Source organism: Mus pahari, chromosome 3 (genome assembly GCF_900095145.1).
Source record: "Mus pahari chromosome 3, PAHARI_EIJ_v1.1, whole genome shotgun sequence".
In the NCBI taxonomy this organism is placed as follows: Eukaryota; Metazoa; Chordata; class Mammalia; order Rodentia; family Muridae; genus Mus; species Mus pahari.
Window position 1 is genome coordinate 118,067,482 of NC_034592.1, and position 22,089 is coordinate 118,089,570.

The following is a 22,089-nucleotide window of genomic DNA, read 5'->3' on the forward strand; positions in this document are numbered from 1 at the left end:
CTTCCTTCTTCCAATGACCTTATGTAAGACTCCAGCAGAAGGCGTAGCCCAGATTAGAGGTGTGTGCCAGTTAACCTTTAATCCCAGATGACCTTGAACTTGGAGATCTCCCTGCCTTAATCTTCTGGAATCCATAACCACTATGCCTTAAGATCTCCATACCAAGATCCAGGTCAGAAACGTCTATCTCCCAGCCTCTAGATTAGAATCACTGGTGAGCTTTCCAATTCTGGATTGTAGTTCATTCCAGATATAGACAAGTTAACAACCAGGAATAGCCACTACAATATTGTTTCTTCTTTGACTGTTGGGTTGTATTCTCCATGAGGCAGTCTGAAATAGAGCATTCAGGTTTTTTTGTTTTTTATTTTGTCTTTGATTTTTATCTACCAATATAAATTTCTTAATAGAGACAGATAAACCTATTCAGGTATATCAATTCTTAAGTAGACTTTGGGGAGGGAGTTCGTGTTCTTTAAAGAAATTTGTTCATTAGTCTTTCCATTTTTTTTTTTTTTTGGTTGTTCATCCTACTTCAAATTCTTGTGAGTTTTCTATCATATGTTTTGAGTGGTTTGTTAGTATTATTATCCCTTAGTTTACTTTTTTCATAATTCTTGTACTTGGGATTCACTGAGCTCTTCAAAACTAAGGATTTATGCTTCTTACCAAATTCGGGATGTTTCAGTATTATTTCTCAGATATTTGTACCTTTTCTCCACATTCAGGGGCTTCCCATGGGACTTGGCTAGTGGAAGAAGTTGGCTTGTTCTGACATGTGGTCTTCTCAGGTTAACTTGTTCACTCACATACATGATTTGGTAAAAGCATTGGTAAAAGAGCTTTATGCCCATCTGTGAAGTTCATTTCTCTCAGAAACTGTCGTTTCCAGTACTTTCTTGTGAACATACGCAGTCTCAGAGTTCCTAGGTTTTCGATAGCACCTCCTTAACACAGGGTCACCTAGGACACATTTCCTGGCTATCCTTGAACAATGGACTGCTTGCTGTCCCAGGAGAATAAGTTGGCTCCCATCAGGTACTTCTGTTGGTAGGACTTCACCAGTGAGTCACTGTCCTGTGTTGGCTTATGTTCTATGTCACAAAAGCAGTGGTTTTAGGCTGGTGGAATGACCTAGAAAGTGAAGGTGTTTGACATCTAGACTAAGGACTAAGGGCCAACAAGTTATACAGAAAGAATTTGTGTAAAGTGTTCTCTCACTATGAGACATACATGCTCCATGGCATGTCCAAGACCCTACAGACACGTACTCACAAATAAAATGGAACAAAATATTTTCAATGGTTTTGGTTTTGAGTAATGCTTTGAAAATTGGGAGGGGGGGCAGTATTCTAGAAGTTTCACTTTGCTCCCTTTTGACTGGAAATTGAAATGATTAAGTTGACATTGACTAAGTATGCATTCTTCACTCACAGTGTGGATTGGGTGAGAGAAGTTGTCTGGAATTGTCAACTTCCTCTTTTAGTAGCAAACCTGCTCATTTTCAGTGAATGCTTACTTTTGTCAATCATTTTATTTTTCCTCAGCCAGTTCTTCTCAGCTTGATAATGAAAAAGCAAGCAAGTTCATTTCCTTTCTGTTGACTTTCCTAGCGTTCCAGCCTTTAGGCTTTTGAAGTACTCCTGATTTGTGCAGAGCTTGTTTGGCTGTGTGAGTCATGTCTTTTATGCCGTTTGCATTGGCAACTACATCTTCCAAATAGAATTCTTGCAATAAGCTGTTCAAATAGGTCTTTTGTAAGTTTTCATAAAAGAATGTTTTATGGAAATGTTTGACACAATTGTGTTTCAGAATTGGGTAGTTTCTATAAAAAAAAAAAAAAAGAAAGGTAACCTGATATGAAGTTAAACAATGCAAACAGGAAATGCTTGTTTTTGTTGATTCGACTTCCTCCTACACCACTCATGATGAAGAGTGATAAAGCGGGTTACAGTTTTAGATTGAAGAAGTAAAGGGAAATGATGAATTTCCCTTGGCCCACATGAGAACGCAGACAGAAGCCAGGACCTAAAAATATGTCTTAGAATGTATGATATGATTCAACCTAAACAGAGGTAGATTTTTCTCATCTTGATTTAGATTTAAGTGAGAAAATTTGCTGCCTTAATTTCTAGAAAGAAAATGTTACTATTTGTAACACCAACATATGATTGTATTACACTGAGGCATAATTTATCTAATTAGTTTGTGATAATATATAGTTTTAATAATAAAATTACACAGACAATGGGAAACATATGTTTTACTTCTGTTAATTTTCTCCAGTTCTTAAATTGCTTTCAGTAGTGTCAGAGCAGCTGTAATGCCATTCTTCTCGAAAGGACAGAAGGTCATGTTGCAGGGGGGAAGCTCAACCTCAGTGCTTCAAAGGACATTCACTTAGAGAATGGCCACTCTTATGTGCTCTGAGGGAGGTCTGGGGGACCTCTGAGGCAAATGGTTACCTGATGAACATATGGACAGATGCCCGAGGGCCCATGGTTTTAGCCGATTTGAGAGACACAAAAGCAGCTCTAAGTTTCTGAGAAACAATTTTAGCAATGCTAACACCATGGCCTTAGCAGTGCTATTGACTGCAAGTTGGTGGTAAAAGCAAGTAATTAAAAAAAAAAAAAAAAAAGGTGAGACTGGAGCTAATTAAGTCCCTAAGGCTGTCTCCTCCTCCTCTTTCCCTTCTGTCTGTCCTTCTTCTAGTGTGGTAGTTCTACCTTGGGGGTTTGAGGACGTCTCATAAGCTACATATTCTGACTGCCATTTGGGAAACAACTGGTGTTCATTAATTCCAGGTCTACCCTTATTACCAAGTTCCATGGCCTGTGCTGGCCTCCGTACTTAGACTTCCTGTTTCAAGGTCTCTTACCCAACCTTCTTCCTGCTCAACCTGCTTCTGGTTTGAATGTCTTCTGCATTTGCTAGTCTCTGCCTTATGTTTACAAGTCTTCCTAGCTCGGGGAAAGAGTCATGTCCACACACAGCATCTGTGACCACTCTATTGTGACTTCTGTAGGCCCTTCTCCCACATTAACCAGGCTTGCTTTGTTCAAAACTTTTATCACACAAAGATAGTATCTTTCAGTTTGTCAGGCTTTCTTCCCTTTTCTTAAAGGGATAGAGTCAGTAACAGAGGGGACTATTGCCATGTTTTTGTCTTTAACTTCCAGTGTGTGGCATTATTGCTTCACACAATGCATATTCAATGAGACCCCGAGAAAGCTAAATGAGAGACTTGTTATTCAGAGGGTGGCAAAAGTATATCCCCATTCAAGGAAAACTTATTCTCTAAGGATGCAGGGTGATCTATTTCTATCTTTTCCTTGAAGTGACAACAGTGAGCAGTGCTCTCATCTCCTACGCCTGGAACTCTTAAGGAAGATACAGCCATCCAGGCAAACTAGCAATAGTCAACAGGCCGCTATGGAGGCAGGTTTCTTCTGCAGATATTTTCTGGCAAGAGACTTGCTCAGGGCATTTTCTTGTTCCTTTTGTTGATTTATTTGTTTCCCTGCTTGCTGAGTTGATTTTCTTGTGCTTGAGACAGAACTCAGAGCTTCAGATATGCTTAGTGTACCTTCTACCACAGAGCTACAATCCTACCCTCAGAACAGTCTTAATCATCACCTTCCATTGGCACAATTAGAAATCAGGCCAGGGAGAGACTGTGATAGTGCACAGTATACACATAGCAAATTGATCTGTATACACACACACACACACACACACACACACACACACACACACACGCACAAACACATACACATGCACAATCTAATCTTTTGTCCAGTGGTGAATCTAGTACCTTTCCTGTATATACTTGGGAAATGTCATGTATGCCTTTATAATATTGCTGAAGGTTACCTATGAGGCAGTATGCTCATTTTGCAAGTAGAAAACTGACCTAGAAAGACAGGGACTCAAATAAATAAAAGCTAGTTTATCTTGGTTCTGTATACTGAATCTGAAGTATTGACTGATGATATTAGATGTTGGCATACAATTTTAAATGCTTCCTGTAATAACAGCAAATGCCACGTATATAGTATATATGTGACTAAGGAAGCTAAAAACATAACTGTATCATAAATATGCTAATGCATTTAATTGCTTAGGAATGAAAGGAAAATACAACATTTTTGCTTAGGCTCATGAATTTTATGAACAGAAACACATTAAAACTTAAAGTAAAAAATAAATTTGCATTTTATTTGTGATTTAACTGCAGCCCATACACACCAATAGCAAAATGTTTAAAATGTTAAAAATCATTAACTGCATTGTTGAGCATTTGAAATATCTGTTTGATATTTGTTATTGAACTATAAAATGATATATGAGAATCTCAGTAAATACAGTCTATCTAAAATTAATTTTGGAAAGTAATTCAAAAGATAATGCTTTGGTTACAGTTCTGCCAGCAATTATTAAATATGTTTTGAGGAGAAAATTGCTATCTAATTTACCCATCTCTCTTTTGTCATTTTGTACAAAACAAGATAAACACTCTTTAGTTTGTGAAGGTTGTTGACACCAGTTACAAGACAATTAATTATAGACGACTTACCCATTCATTTGATCATAAAATAAATTGGATGTGGCCGCTGGACCAAAGCTTTAGATTATTTTATGCAAATCAAAGCACATTAACCAATGGCTGCTGGGATCATACATTTGGATGACAGAAAACAAAACAAATCCCCAGTAAGTTTATGAATATTTTTGTTGGTAAAGGTATAAAATATGTTTTGAATAAATAAGCCAAGTATTGTAAAATATCTGAACTCATTATATTTTCAGTTCACTTAATGAATAGCCATTCGAGAACTCATTAGCAACAGAAATTTAGCCTTGCTTATTAAAGGGTGTTTATTTTTAATCGCTGCATTAATTTGCTAACCTGGTAGATAATCTTTATTCACAAGTACCCAAGTTTCTCAGCTCTTTTAGTATATAATATAATAATGACTTTGTAACGATCTTTTGGTTTTTTTGGTCACTCACTGTTTATCTTTTAGGACACTAATAAAGCTAAGAAAATAATCAGTTCTAGTCATCAACTAAACTGCCCAGGGTTGATATTTGCATTCACTTTGTGTTTAACTTTAGAATGGCATGTAAATCCTTATATTCATTTGTTGACCTCACAAATCTTTACTGAACCCCTAAGAGCTTAGAATCCAGAGATAAAATAAAGCTGTCAAAGTTCTGTCTTCTCAGAGAGACTCCAGTTCCAAGAAATAAGGAGATTATAGAAAAGTTTCTGGCCAATAATCAGGGACAGGTGACATATAGTGGTGACTCACCTATGTATAATGGGGGTGGTGGTGCTTGCTTTGCCAAGCAACAAACTAGTCCAATATTTTGTGACCTGAGGCAAACTTCAGTGTAAATTCCCATTCACCCTGTTGCAGTTTGGGTTCTGCATTTGGGAGCCTTTCTGCTAATGTGGTAATCAGGCTAAGCTCTCATCTTCCACATCAGCTGGATGCTGGCTGAGCAGGAACTCTACTGATGTGGTAAGTGTCTCTTTTAGCCTAGCTTACCTTCTGGAATATTAGCCCACACTTCTATATTGCAGCAGAGGCAGAGTTCAAGAGTGAAGCAGGGTTGTTGGGAAAGCCAACATTCTAGCCTCCCTTCCATTCTTCTGAGTACATACTATATACCAAACCACTCCTTGGCTCACTTGCCATGGTTGAAAGAGTCACAGATGAACAAAATTTGCCCTGTAAATGGAGTGGCGTGGCTGAGCTTGCAGTCTACCTGTGTCCATTCAAGATACATAGTGTAGTGGCTATTCCTGGTTGTCAACTTGACTATATTTGAAATGAACTACAATCCAGAATTGGAAGGCTCACCAGTGAACCTAATTTGGAATCTGGGAGATAGAAGTTTCTGATCTGGATCTTGGTATGGAGATCTTGAGACATAGTGGTGATTGAATCCAGAAGATTAAGACAGGGAGATCTGGGATTAAAGGTATGGTGGCACACACCTTTAATCTGGGCTACACCTTCTGCTGGGGACCATATAAGGACATTGGAAGAAGGGAGTCTGGCTCTCGCTCTTTCGCCGTCTTGCCATGTGGGACTCAGCAACTGCTAGATCCTTGGACTTCCATTCACAGCTACTACTGAACCATTGTTGGAATTTGAACTGCAGACTGTAAGTCATCAATAAATTCCTTTACTANATAGAGACTATCTGTAAGTTCTGTGACTCTAGAGAACCCTGACTAATACACATAGTATCTCACTTTGAACTACTTTACACTTTTCATTTGGAAAATAACTATTTTGTTATGGGTTCTCCATTGGACAGAGACTACAAAGCTGGTATATTTAGGACACATTGAAAGTAAAAGTGAAAAATATTTCCTGAAAAATTCAAGTATTTTTTCCACATTTGCTGCTTTTTTTTTTTATTTCTTACAGTGAAATGCTTTTACACATATATACCTGAATTGTTGAACACTAGTACAATATTAAATAAAACAGCATTATGCAGAAGTTAACACGAGGGGCTCTTTTACAACCATATGCTTATTTTGTCAGCAAGAAACCAGAAACATACACAAACTCAGTGGTGTATATTTATGTCAGGTATTCAGTAAAGAAACAGCAGAGATGTCATGTGTAGAGACTCCTGTGTAGATAGTAGATGATAGTAGATAGTAGATAGGGCATTTTGGATGTAATTTAAATTCCAACTGACTTGAAGGTTTGTGTTCAGAAACCTCTCTGAGAGCAGTTTTATACTCCCAAGTTCAATTCTTCACCTATGTCCTTGGTCATTCTCTCCCACCTCAGGTGTCAGCCAGGCATGGAAACTGTGGTACATTCATAGAAGACTCTTCCCCAGGGGCCCAGCAGAGCACCCAAGAGCATGCTCTAGGCGAGCAAGCTCAGTGGGTGCTGATTGCAATGAAATACAAGTTACATCCTCAGGATCATCATCAGCTTATATCTAAGCGGTCTCTGCTACGGTGTCTCTTGAAGGTTCTTGAATATGTTCTATCTCCTGAAGCTCCTGCACAGAAACCTATATCTATTTGATGCACATGATACTGTGAGACTTTGGACCACAGGCCCTGGTTCCTCTGGGGTGACCAATTGGATAGGGAAAATGTCAATCTATGATAAGTGTCATGGAATGAGATGGAGGAAGCATGGTTTTCTTCAGTCCTCACCAATATACATATCCTCTGTGCAGTGCAAATCCTCGGTTAGTGCCTGTGGCTTGGGAGTATTAGCTCTGAAATCTTAACATACATTTATAATCAGATTCCAAGAAGTCATATACAGTGGTTTTTTTCATGTTTGTTAAAAGATATATGCAATAATTATATTTATTTAAATATAGATGTTACTTTATTAAAATATTTATCAATGTATATATTTATGAAATAAAGTGTATTAGAGATTTTATTAGACATAAATTATTATTGCTTATATTATCCCTATGTCTTATTTCTCTAAGATTGATACCTCTTATAACCACAGTTTCAAAACACAAAAGATCAGCTAAAACTTATGGTCGACAGGTTTACTTCAAATGGTCACTTATATATTGCTAAGGTTATTTGCCATTTGCATGTCACACTTCGTAATCACGAGTAAATCATTTTTATTCTTAAGTATGCCAATACATGAAGTCAAAACTAAAATTAATAACATTTTATGCATTAGCTCTAAAGATAGCATAGCTATTAAAATGCATATTTCTAAGACATCCCAGGGAGGTGCTAATTGATGGGAACCACTCTGACATGGAACTCTCTTTCTTGTCAACACTGTCACTGTTCCTGATAAAGGTGGCATGGTAAGAGATACACCATTTCCCCAACATTAATTCTTTAACATCTTTCAGTTGATGAGGCAGATGAACAGGTTTATACTTGGAAATCATTTATTGTATTTGTAGAGATATCTGTATACTTATTTTGTTTTGAGGCATCAAATCTGTATTTTGGGGGGGCACATGACTCACTTGGTGAACTATAGTTCTTTTCTTTAAAGTGCATCCACCATGGAACAGTTGAGAACTCGATAATGAAATGTTAGAGTTTTTGGATCGGGGAATTGGTGATTACTCAATGGTTCTCAGTGGTCCCCAAACTACTGCTCTTCAACACTCATTGGAAATATTTTGGTCTTTTTAAGAGTTCTAAAAAAGTTTGCTGGTATAATAGTTGCAAAAATCCCAAAGCCCAGATAATTTTTAAAAATAATTTCAAGAGAGAGATAAACTTGCCAAAACAACCATTGGATATTATTTTATTTCTGAGTTATGTTTCTTCCCTTTGTTTTCTGGAGTCACAGAGAATCCCAAAACCTGTGTCAGATCAGAGCCTTCTTGCTGCTCTGTTCAGGCCAGGTAGCATCCTCCATCTGCCATGGCCTTGAAGAAGGGAAGGAGAGAGCTCGCGGTCCTTCCAGTGCAGTTATGTGCTGTGATAGTGGGCATTTTAGTTCTGATATCTGGAGAGGCATAAGCAATAAGACCCACTTTAGAGACTGATGTGCCGATCAAATTGACGACTTAGGAAGTGAACAACAGGACTCACGATGGTAAAAAGCAGGATCTCCTGTGACCAGTCTGATTGCTTCCTTCCACATAGCTCCTTAAAGTGTAGAGTCTAAACTAGTCAGAGTGACATTTGCCTCCCGCACAGTGACAGGTCTCTATTTGGGCCTGCTACTTCTGGTGCTTAGTGACTGTACATGGTCTTGGGTTTCATTTGAATGCCTGTCCTCTTTCCAGCCAGTTCAACATAATGCCCTCCTTGCCTGTTCCCTCCAACTCTATACTTAGATATATCTACTGTCTAGTATGTGAATGATCCCCAGTTCCACCGAGTCATCTTCCACAAGTCACCAGCTAGGTCTTTTTCCTTACCATTGAACAAACCCTGTGTGATCGCATGTACACTTTTTAATAAGTTTGTGGAGAATGAAAGTTCATTTATTTTATAGCTTATAAACTTGTAGCTGAATTCGACTGTTTAGTTTTCCCCTTTACTTGACAAACCCCAATGACTTAGATTATTAACACTTGTTTATGAATAGCCTTGTTTACAGAGGACATTTAAAAGTTTGACTTTTTTTAATGTTGTTTTACAAAGATGTGTATTTGGATCTTATGTTGTGCTGTGGTTTTGTGCGTGTGCGCACGTGTGTGTGTGTGTGTGTGCGTGTGTGTGCGTGCGTGTGTGTGTGTGTATGTGTGTATATGTGTGTGTGTGTGTGTATGTGTGTGTATATGTGCGTGTGTGTGTGTGCGTGTGTGTGTATGTGTGTATATGTGTGTGTGTGTGTGTGTGTGTGTGTGTGTTTGTGTGTGGTGTATTTTTGGCTTGTCTGTTTTTGGTTTTTGAGATAAGACTTCACTGTGTAGCATAGCAGGCTAGTATCTATTTTACTATCTCTCTGCCTAGACTCTTGAGCACTGAGATTAAAAGCTTCCACCACCACAGTTGGCTAGTATTTGGACCTTCTGTGCCTACGTCTAAATAGTAGGAATTGTGAATTCAGACCTGGGTGGATATGATCAAGGGCACAAGTGATATATTTCATTATATGCTTTCTTCTCTCCTCCCTTTGAATTTTGAATCCTGAGAACATTCATGTTTCATTTAAGTACAAAATATTTTGGATATTTAATCTAAATATGTGTAGTTCTAGGAAAGTTAAAAGCAAAGCTTTCATTCACCCATCTAATGCCTAAAATAGTTGACTGGTAGTTTACAATGGAGAAAAGAAATTATGGCTGGTGTTGCCACGTCTTATGCTTGTCATCTGCAGTTACTCATTGTGGCATGTTTGGTGTCTCTCAGGTTGAAGCAAAGATGTTGGGACAGTCAAGGGTTATATAGATTCTACTTGAAATGTGCTTTTGTAGAATGAGTTTCACAGTTTTTTTAAAAATATAAATATTTCACAATTTAGCTACAGTTTCATCTTAGGTTGGCAGGGCACTTGTCCTGTGTCACTTCCATCTGACACTCAATCATGGTACAGCCTCACTGGTATACTGTGAATTCTAGTACCAAAGGAAAGAGCAAGTGATATATCATACCTAGGCTCTAAAAGTATTTGTACAGACTTGCCATAGGTCCCTTCCGCTGACGTGTGCTCAGTCAAATCAAACACATAGTCACACCCAACTTCTAAGTAGAGATCTGCAGTGCTCCCATGCCACTAGAAATACCAAGAGAAACAGTTTATCAGTGGAGTATATACGTAGCATGCATGGCGTCATGGGTTCAATGCTAAGATATCTAACAACATGAGCAGTAGCAGCATTTTCTTAAAATTCCAAATTGAGAATGTAATCACTTTCGTTGTGTTAATCTTTGGACCATAAGATCAACATGTAAAATTAAGGTTACATGGAAAATTCACTTCCTTAACAACAATGAACATGGCTTAAATCCCTGCCTGCCCCATAGCTTCCTCTTTGCTTTCTTCTCACCTGACCCTGAAATCTAACTAAGTCACCAGAAAACAAAACGGAAGCAAACATGAAAACACAAAACCAGCCTCATGCTGTCAGAAATATCTGATTCCTAAAAAAGAAAGAAAGAAAGAAAGAAAGAAAGAAAGAAAGAAAGAAAGAAAGAAAGAAAGAAAGAAAGAAATGAATATTGCCACTAAGTTGTCTAAACTCTGCAGGCATTGACAGAGGGGCAGCTATACTCTCTTGTGTTTTCCTCCTTACAAGAAAGTTGGAAAGTTCTTGCTGTGATAAAGAAGCCATATGCCTTTTCTTATGAAAGCCCAAATAAAGACATGCCCCATGCTGCCAATACTGGTTCTAGCAAGGCCATTTGCATTCTTTCAGCCTGTTCCCCCCTTCTCTGGTTGCACCCAGGGCCCTCTTGAGACGGAGGAGCTTGCTCCATCTCAACCTACTGTGACTAATGGGGGAAGCATGGGCTGGGAAGGATGGAGTGGAGAATGGATATTGGTTTTCATTATCCTGCCAGAGACACTTGAATCAATGCAGTTGGCAATTGGTGAATAAAGAAGTAATTGAGGGTTTATGTCCTCCCCATAGGGGAAAGGGAAAGTCAAGGAAGAGACATGCACACTGCTACTAGCCATTTTGAAATTTATGTTTAAAAGAAATCTCTGAAGTTACAAATTACATATTACTACTATACTTCCAAGGGATGTTTCATTTACTATATCCTATTTACTAAACTAAGGACAGTTTTTTTTTTTTTTTTCGGGGGGGGTATTATTTAGTGACTCAATAATATTAGTTCTTCTCCATGAAACTCCCAGAAATTTTAACATTTAGAAGATGAGGGAAAATACAGTTGGCTCAGCTGAGGTGCAGTCTCTTGGAGCTAGTAATTATGTCCCATCTGTTTGGAGAAATAAGTTGGCTTTTAAGAGAGTAAATGGGGTAACAATTTAATTAAAGGCAGGTTAGATTACATGCAAATTACTTGCTATTATTATTGGAGGGATCTGTCAAAATGGACAACTGGGAAAGTGTCTCTTGGGGGAATTGCTTACAGTATAGCTGGGGAATGAAACTTGGGCTTTTGGCTTTGTTTTAGCTCTGGCGTGTGGAATGAAAATATTGCCCAGAGTCTCTATGTGGCACCTGCTCTCTTTGTCCTTTCTTGGCCTTGGTCATTATAGCCTAGTCTAGCACCACACTGGAACCAGCACAGCTTTAGCTGATATGGGCTTCTGTCATTTGGCTTACAAATATTTTAGAAACAATCACTTAGTATTTAAAAAAATATGAACAATTTAATCAGTATCCAATCTGTAATTCCAACCTAGTATTTTCTCTGTGGACTTGAACCCACTGCAACTGAGCTCCCTTATCTAATTACAAATACTACAAACCTAATGCTATCTGCAGTTGTAGGTTTTACGAGAAATACATTCTTCCTCTCTGAGGCCAGGCAAGGCAGTTGGCTAGATGAACATGTTCTATGGAGAATTGAGAGATTAGGGATAGCACTGCTCCAGTTGTTTGCGACCCACATGAAGACCAAGCTGCACATCTGCTACATATGTGTGGAAAGTCCTAGATCCAGCCTGTATATGCTCTTTGGTTGGTAGTTCAGCCTCTGAGAGACCCAAGATTAGTTGACTCTGTTGGCCTTCCTAAGGAGTTTCCATCCCTTTCAATGCCAACAATTCTTCTCCCTACTTTTCTATAAGACTTCCCAAGCTCCATCCAATGTTTGGCTGTGTGGGGGTGTATAGCCCTGAGTTAGGCGCTGGGTGGAGCCTCTCATAATCATGGTAGATTCTTGTGTGCACACATAACCGAGTAACATTAATAGTGTAAGGGATTGGTGCTTGGCCATTGGATGACTCTCAAATTTTATTAGTTATTGGTTGGCCAAGCCCTCCATCTCTACTCTATCTCCCATCCCTGCATTTCTTGTAGACAGAATAAATTTGGGGTGGAAAGTTTTGTGGGTGAATTGGTGTTCCTATGGCTCTACAGGGGTTCCTGCTGGCTACAGGAGGTAGCCTCTTCAGGTTCCATATCCCCTATGCTCAAGTGATAGCACATGCTGGTGAGAATGTAGAACAAAAAGAACAATACTCCTCCATTGCTGGTGAGAATGCAAACTTGAGTTTCTCAAATAGTTCTGGGACTAGTTCTACAACTAGACCCAGCTATATCACTCCTGGGCATATACCCAAAAGACGCTCCAACATTGCAAAGACACTTGCTCAACTATGTTCATAGCAGCTTTACTCATAATAGCCAGAAACCGAAAACACCATTGACTGTTATCTAATCACATTTTTAATATTTGGTGTGTCACCAAGAGAAATCACCCCCAAATCCACTGCCTGCAACTCAATAGACAATAAAAATGACAACCTGCTTCATGTGCTTCCAGAACGCATTCCACTTCAGAGAGAAGTAGAGCAGCAGTCCCTTCCAAAAGAACTGGAAATGAAAGCATCATTTTAAGCTGAAGCAGAAAAGGTTATTGAACATCTTTTCCATGTGCGTAGGAAATATATGCAAATGTACATGAAATACTCCTGAATGAAACCCTGTCAGTCTGGGGTAGAGAGCAAAGGCAGGAGATGCCTACCATTTAGTTTGTGTTCTGAAAGAAAGCTAGTTACAGTTATTCAGCAAACTGTGTTCTGCTTGGTGCTTGTAGAATACAGTAAGTCTCAGTGCTGCCAGAGTGAATCCAGGGATGCTTTAGTGTTTAAACGATAACACCTTCTGAAGGCACTGGCACACTGAAAGCCATTAACATAAGAGACCAGATGAAAAATCTTATTTGGTCCATCTTGAGGCCATGGATGTGACTATGAGCTTCCTTCATCAGACTTGGAGAGATGATCATCTATTTTTGAAATGTTTGTGCATAGTATTGCCCCGGTAGGACATTTAAGACTGAGGTAAATTCAGATAAATGTCACACACCATCTGCTTTGTCGTGGCATGGCTACCTTGCCTTTCCTTTTCATGGCTACCTCACAGGAAATATGCTTACCATCACTTTTGACAAAAAATATAACTCATAACCAGTGGTAGAGAATGGTATAATGTCTTGATTGAGTAACTATGGCAAGGTTTAGTTTAGTCTATAGATAAGAGACCGGTTATGTTTCTCCATGGCTCTATACCCAGCAGATGTAATTCATGAGAAGAAGCTATCTAGGCTCAGTTTAAAAGTTAAAGTCCTTCATGGCAGGGTGGACTTAGGGTGGGGCAGCTCTGTTCATGGTGGCCAGAAGTTACAGTTTGGCTTCTTAGAGAGCTCACTCCGAAGACATCACCTTCATGGCCCACTCCCAGCAATCCATGTCCCTTAGACAAGCTACAGTCCACAGAGCCCATAACCTTTCAGAACATCACCACATGCTGGGACCAGCATTCGAACAAGGGAGCCTGGGAGTGAGGTGTTTTTTATTCAAATCATTACATATCCTGTGATGTTCTGGGCCTATAAAAAACAGCATATTGTCTGCTATGTCGATGGAGAAAAGATCGCTAAGCCTGCCTTTCAAGAATGTGATGTGTGGCATGATGTTGACTTTATCAAATGATATCAGGTCTGAGGACAGATTGTGTACCCCTTCCTTCATGAAGCTGAAGTCAGTCCTTTAGACAAACAGTGACGAACTATTTTGTCTATGCTTTGTTGAGGAATAACACTGACCCTTTTTAAACCCAATTTTAAAAAGTTTCTATTCTCTTATGTTCTCTCAGAATTGATTTTGTGAATATCCTAAAGAAGTGGTTGGATTGCTTCTACAACAGACAAAGCTTTGGTGACCATTTTTGTTTTGTTTCCTGTGATTTGTGGGTTGCTTGTTTGTTTGTCTGTTTAAATGGTTGAGACAGAACCTAGAACCTCAGGCTTCCTCAATGAGCAACAATTTATCCACATATGTCCCTGAACTTCTTCAGATAGTTGTACCACTATTTCTAAGTTAGTATTTGATTTTTAACACGAATAATTGTGTGTGTGTGTGTGTGTGTGTGTGTGTGTGTGTGTGTACTTGTGTGTAATTTCTTTATCCATTTGTCTATAAATACACACCTGGTTTGATTCTGTTCATTCACTGTTGTAGATAGAGCTGCAGTGAACTTAGGAAGATGCGCTCTCTCCCCCATTGTATTGAGTCCACTTTTTTTGGGTCTCTTCTGAGAGGTGGGAGGTGATAATTCCCTCTTCCATTTTCTAAAGCACTTTCCTACACTTTTCTATAAACTAGATCCAAATTTAAGTTCCTACCAACAGTGTACATAAGTTCTCTTTACTCCATGCCCTCGCAAGTTCTTGTTATCCTTTGACTCTTTTAATTACAGTTTTTAGTTATTTATTATCTATCCATGCATGTATGTGTGTGGGTTCATATGTTCTATTTGTAGAGGTCAGAAAACAATCCTTGGAGACTAGTTCTCTCCCTGACCCATGGATTCCATCCCTGGACTGCAGGGACTACATACTCAGTCACCAAGGTGTGGCAGCTGGTACCTCCCTGCTGAGCCATCTCTCTTCTTCCATCTGTCTGGTGACAGACATGAGAGCAGCTCTCAAGTGATACTCTTTGCAATTTTAATTTGCTTTCTCAAACAACTGGGGACTTGCTTACAGACCTGTTTTCATGGATGTGCTGATCATTTGTATGTCTTCTGGGAAAAAAAGGAGAAAGGAAAAAGGAATGGAAGGGAGGGAGGAAGGAAGGAAGGAAGGAAGGAAGGAAGGAAGGAAAGAAGGAAAGAAGGAAAGAAGGAAAGAAGGAAAGAAGGAAAGAAAGAGAAAGGCAGCCTACACAAGTTTGTTGCCTGGTTTTAAGCCATATTGTTCTCCTGTTACAGAATTTCTTGATTTTCTTGTATATTTTGGATAATTGTCCCTTTTAAAGTTCTAAAATATTATCTCCCACTCTGTGGAGTGTTTCTTCAGCATAGAAATATACAGATGGCAAGCTGCCTCTGGACAGCCCTGTGTGTATGTGTTGCTAGGGATCTCTCCGTGGGCCTCATATGTGCCAGACAAGCATGCTGGGCCAGCTACATTCAGCCCCCTAACCATTTGCTGTGGCTGCATTTTATTTCTGCCAACAGATAAAAACTGTGTCTATTATATATAATTTTTGAAATGAACAAATCAAACTAATGAGCACAATCATAATCTCATATATGTGTGTGGCAAAAACATTTCAAGTCTACTTTTTGTGCAATTTAGAAAGACAGAATTCATTAATACTAATTATGATGGGTTTGCTCTGCAGTGCATCATCTGAACACTTCCTGCTGCCTGCTTGAAGCTTGGTGACCTTTGACCCTCTGCTTCTTGCCAGCCATCCCTCCTGCTACCTTCAGAAACCATCCGTGTTCTTAGTTTCAATGAATTTGAGGTTTAGATTCTACATGTATGTGCAATCATACACTATTTGTCTTACTTAACCTATTTCCCACTTAGCATAATGGTACCACCATTGAGCTTAGCTTAAATAGAAGTCTTCAATTTATAAATGTACAACTTAAAATAACTTGTGTGCCCATTGTTATTGAGTGAAATTCAAGAGCAAGTGAAATCAATGAGATAGGAAAAATGAGAGGATGTCCTCAGTGACATTAGGCCTGTTTTATCTAGATGGTGATCAGATGAGGACAGAGTGCAAGCCTTACATTCAGCAGTAAAACCCGGCTATGTTTGTATTACTCGTAAAGAATGTAGTGCACTCACTCATACACAGGAAAAGAAATCTATGGACACAGGCTTGCTCAGCAGGTGCAGGGACTTGAGTCCAATTTTCAGCTCAAGAAACAGAACAAAATAGTAAAATCTATGAAGTATCAATGGCAAACAGGATGAGCACTTTTTCTTGGTCAGACTTAATATGACAAATGACATTTTCTTGCAGTGCTGAGTTTTCATACATTCAATGTTTTGCATGAGTTCGAAAAGATGGGACAATTCAAGATCAAGACATGAACCAAATGTGCTAACATGCCGAATGGTACGTTTCCACTAAGCACTGCATGATTCCTGTTTCCTTTCTACCAGCCACTATCATGAACTGCCTCCAGAGAGACGATTGTTATACCTAAAACCAACCAGATGAGGACTGCCCCCCGGAATATTGTCAATGGAGATGTTTGATTTATAAAACTTATCAAAGGCTTCCAGAGCCAAAGAACTAAAACATTTTTAAACCATTAAAAAGAAAAAAGAACATCACAATAAAGCAGAAAGCTCTGTCCCTAAACAATAATCTGTTCCAGGTAGTAAAACACTGTCTAGTCTCATGGTGTCATTTTTTTCCCTAGCCAAGAAAACCATAACTAAAATTTAAAACTAGATTTTGTGAATTACAATGTATATTTTATATATTGTGTATTATAAATACACATTTTTACTTTGTGTCTGGATAAATTCCTCTAAATGGTAATCCAGTGCTTCTCAAACTCTTCGGAAAATCATCCTCGGATCTGGTTAAGAAGGACACTCTCCTTCATGGTTGGGACACTCTCCTTCATGGTTGGACTGAGGTTCCAGTAAGGAGCCAAGTTGGGGTCAGCAGGCCCCACTTCCAAAGCAAGATACAAAGCTAAATGGGGTTTAGACTCTATGTTAATGAGTCTTGAAAGAGGAAATAGAAATGGAAACTGTTAAAGTCTAGGTATGAAGTATTAAGGTGAAGAGAAGTAGAGTTCTTCACACGTTCAGCCCTAAAGGAAGCTTTCAACAGTCTCCACTTATTTACATGTCTGTTCTAAAGTGACTGTAATAAGAGCCCTTCAATTAGGGAGCTGTTTAGCAATAGCATCTACATTATCATACCAGCAGTTTTATTAAACTAATAACTGTTAGCATGGAGACACCATTACTGTAGATTGCATTTCTAATTATGGCACTAAATATACTCAGGTTGCATATGAGTGTTAGCAATTTCTATCCTAATCGTTGACCTCACTTTCCTCTCCTTGCAGCCTCCCTCCATCACTTAGGCTCTGTGAACTTCTGTTACTGTGTGCAAAGCTTCTCCCTTAAACAGTTATCCAAACTGAGATGTGCTAGTTCACGAACTACCTTCATGAATGCTTCATTTGAACTTCCTTGTTGGTATCTATTCTCTGTAGCTGGAATTGGTTCAAAGTATATGGCCTCATTCAGAAACCACCTACTGTCTAGTTGGGCATGATCTTGAAGGAGACACAGTACCAGGAAAAGTTCATATAAGATGTCTACACGAACATTTGATACATAACGGACATCTGGAAGTTCGGCAGCTCAGCTGAAAATGCTTCCTCCCTGACTACATCTGCTACAGGTGCTTATTAACTGGGCAGCCTCGCTGAGGCAGCTCTGTCTAAGGAATCCCCTAAATCTCCCATAAGGCCATGCTTTCTTCTGGTGACAACCTGAGCATACAATGCAAAGGCACATTCAGCAATACCTGCCGATTTCAAGTTTCTACCACATCAACTAGCTTGATTTTATTGGTCAAGCGCCAGTCATAGTTTTAGGACAGACCTCTGTACTCTCTGGTCCTGATCAGGTAGAAGTGAGTGCCATGGCCAATCCCAACATAATAGCACATGGCACCTCTCATGGCAGTGAAAGCGGGTTGATGACCACTTCAGAAGGACAGACAAGTCTAGCAAAAACTGTTTTTCTGTTAACCGTAGAGGTAATGTCTAAAGTCTGAGTCAGCTATTTTACTGAGTGCCAGATACCTATATTTAGCTAAATTAGGAATGCTGAGTTGTTGGTTTAGGTAAATAATCCCAGGGCTTGATAGAAAATGAGAAATTATGGTCCTAATATGCTCACAGTTATGACACTTTCATTGTGATATGACATTCTTCTTGTTATATCAGTGTTTTAAAGTCCAGAATTCCTGGTGACTCAATCCTTGGGTACCACAGACTTGAGTCATATTCATTCAGACATACAAAATACCATAAAACGTTTCTATATCATCTTCACTATTATTTATTTATTATTTGTTTGTATAGAAAAATACAACACTGTCCCAGGCTTTGCGATCCTTACAGTACTTACATATGAGTCCATAGGACATTAATACTTGGCAGTGAGCCCTATATTTCTACGAGATGTATGCCAGTCTTCTCTCAGGGGAAGAGGACAGCCACTGATCTGTTGAAGGGATGCTTGAGCTAAATCTTGATAGAAGGGAAAAGCATAGAGGTCTGGCAGCATGTTGGATTCAAAGAACCATACATAATGGTATGAGGTTGTTTGTGTCTGGCACCGGCTGTCTAGAATCACTTAGGTTAGACCCTTAGACCCTGGGGCAGGAAGCCTGGAGCCTACTTACAATGAAAAAGCAAGAATGAGTATGCTGGTACATGGAAAGGTATCAACTGGAGTAAGAACTAAAATCTATGGATTGCATTTAAAATTGAATCCGTGCAAAGATGATGAAGTAAGCAGGTTCTCTGTCAGAGCCATGCCAGCCTGACAACCAGAGAGTATCCTTTGAGCAATGTCAACATCGTTCCAGACACAAGACCATAGACAAAATGAGTCCCACAGCCCCAGTGTAGCAGACATGGTAACAGTAGCTCTGCCTGTGTTCAGACTTTGCCCTTTGTTTCCCAAGCACAAGGCAGCTGCATTTCCCAGCCTTATTTGTAGTTAAGGGCACATATGTCTAAACCCTTGGCTATTGAACATGAGGAGAGGTTGTCTGCCCCATGGTAACTCCAACCATGATACAGAGACATGAATTACAGTATCAAGAAGGGAGCAGAAGTCTCCACTGGAGTCTGGAGTCTTGGATCACTTTATGATGAAAACTACACTTCTCAGCTCAGATTGAACCTGGTCCAGGAATTAATAACTTTGTTTTGACATGGCAGTAAATTTTAATGAACTTATTTTGAATGCAATTCATTTGGTTATTTTACAATTCATACTTTTCTGAATCCTTTTACTTGTTAGAGTCATGAATTCTTCCTTATTATTAGTCTACACTAAAGAGTAAAACCAGAAATATGGAGGTGGTCAGCTTCCCCTAGTGTTACCCCTTTCTGTGTAAAGACATTTCTTACTCCTTTCTCCAGCAGTCCATTAGGGTGTAAGATTCAAGAGAGAGCTAACAAGGACATCCAGGTGCAGTTGGTGACTTTGGAGATGGAAGGTCCCAGAGCTTTGTCTCTGCTCCCCCCACTGAGGTGTATCAGTCATTTGCTTATCTAGACATGCCTACTGGACACCTGCTGCAGGGTGGCAGGCATCCACCCCCTGAAGTCACCCTGTCAGTGAAGTTAACCCATCCCTTGTCTTTGGGTACCTGTTACGTAAGACCCAAGGAGGAAAGTGCAACTGTGTGCTTGCTACAGAAGGCTGTAGCTAGTGTGTGAGTTGGATCAGTGTGGAGAAGTATATGGAAGACTGAGCCAAACCTTCTGAGAAGGAGAGACCTTGACCTCAAACCTGAAAGAAACTGGATGAACTAGTGAGATCCATCCTCCCCCAAGGAAGGGGTTGGGGCATGGCTGTGGTGTCCAAGTATCCCTGCCTGCCCCCCTGCAGCCCCCACACCAGGACTCAGGGAGGAGGTAGGAGTTGCTCCAGAGGATCTGAATATTTTTGCATAATTGCCTTCATTTTGTTTAACTGCCTACTAATTTGTTTATGAGATTACATAAAAGCAGTAGACACACCAGTAGCTAAATACAGAACTTTACGCTCCCCACAAAGAGCCACCAAAATGACATGCAGATGTTTCTATATTTATCTCTTGCTTTGCCTCCAATTCTTCATATGGGTGTAATTAGTATGTGTGCATGTTTATGTTAATAATTTTATTTATAGAAGACTATTAGACAACTTATGACATCATTTATTAAACCCCGAAGAATGCTTAGCTTTCACATTTATTTCTTGTTTTTAATTATTTTAATGAGTACATTGTCAGTTGTTTCCTGGTAGATAATGTGTATAGATGTAGTCATTGGCCAGAGTCATTGTTGTGTCATTAGACAGCCTAAATGAGACTAACTCATTTGGCTGGCTTATTCCATTTATTGCTTATTTATTTATTCACTTATGTGTTTGGCGGGCTGAGTGTTGAACTTCGGGCTTCACATATGCCAGGCAGATCCTCAAACACTGAACCATCTCCCAAACTTTTTTCTTTTCTTTCTTTTTAAATTAAATATTTACTTATTATTTATTTTGAGACAAGATCTGAGTAAGCTGTTTAGCCTGACTTTGAGCTCCCTCTATAACCCAAGCTGGCCTTAAACTTGAAATTCTTCTGCCTCCATTCCTGAAGTAGCTCAGATTATTGGCTGTGTAAAACCAAGCCTGGTTTAGTTTCCTTTTGAAGCCAGGAAGGCTGTGGAATTCATGTTGTAGACAAAGGGGATTGCTTTTTCTAAAGCCTAGGAGTCATAGAGCAAAACTATTCAGAAATCACACTTAGGTGACAGGGTGATAAGAAAAGTTCCTTCAGGGGCCACTAACACTTTACCTGCGAAAACTCTTGAGTCTAGAGAGAGGAAGAAAGAGGCCTTGGTACAGACTAAGACTCAGATGTGAAGATTATTGGAGGATTTTATTTCAGAATATCCTATTGCTCTTTTAGAGTTAGCATTCTAATTATTGTCATTTCAATGTAAATCAATTTCTAAAGTCAGTTCATTCAGAAAGGTTAGGAAGGAATATGGAATTTGGCTAAAATCATATAAATTACACACAATAACATTGAGTTAATTATTCTTCTTGTTCCCTCTATCCAGCTAGATTTGTTGTTTTATTTGGGTTTTGTTGGGGGATTTTGCTGTTGTTTTTCCGTGCTAACTTGTTCTCTAAAATAGGGACCAAGATCTGAGTAACAGCTTGCATATCTTTTCCTGGAAGCACTTTGTTAAGGTAAAAATCTGCCTTCTGTAATAGACAAAGTTTAGTGTGTCTTCCTCTTAATGCTCATTCTGATCAAGATGTGGAATGTCACACTAGCCTCCTCTTAACTCATCCTGATCAAGATGTGGAATGTCACACTAGCCCCTTCTTAATGCTCATCCTGATCAAGATGTGGAATGTCATACTAGCCTCCTCCTTTCATGGTCCAGCCAGGCACTTCACCTACAAAGGCAATTACTACACGATTCCTATGACCTAAACAGCGTATGCATCTTCTTCTGCTTCCTCTCCATTGAATCATACTGTAAGCAATCCTCTGGGTCAGGATTCTCTCATCAGAAGTCTGTGCTCTAAGTATAGCCTAGGGTTTCTACAAATATTGCACGTATGTACGACTTCATGTGCCTAACATTGATAAAATAAAAGCAGCACTCACTAACAGAAACGTTTGTAATGGCAACAAGGTGTAATGTCACTGGGAGGGGACCGTGTTAAATCAGCTGCACAGAAAATTCAGAAAACTATCCTAGGACAAATTAAAAATAGAAATAAAATTGCAAAGCACGGGAAGATGTGTATAACCTTCTTATAAATATGCCTATCTTAAGCACTTTTCAAGTACGGAAAGAAAAGCCTAATTATAAATTATTCTTATCCATTTATTAAGGCTGCTCCCTGAAGGGCTAATTCTAGGTGACGCCTCATTAACC

The 22,089-nt window shown here is 39.2% G+C and overlaps 1 protein-coding gene across 4 annotated transcripts in view; it reads left to right on the forward strand.

Moving 5' to 3' along the window:
- The window catches only part of Plcb1 (phospholipase C beta 1), a 671,407-nt gene that overhangs the window by 308,306 nt on the left and 341,012 nt on the right, over positions 1–22,089 (forward strand). The gene's annotated exons all lie outside the window — the stretch shown is intronic.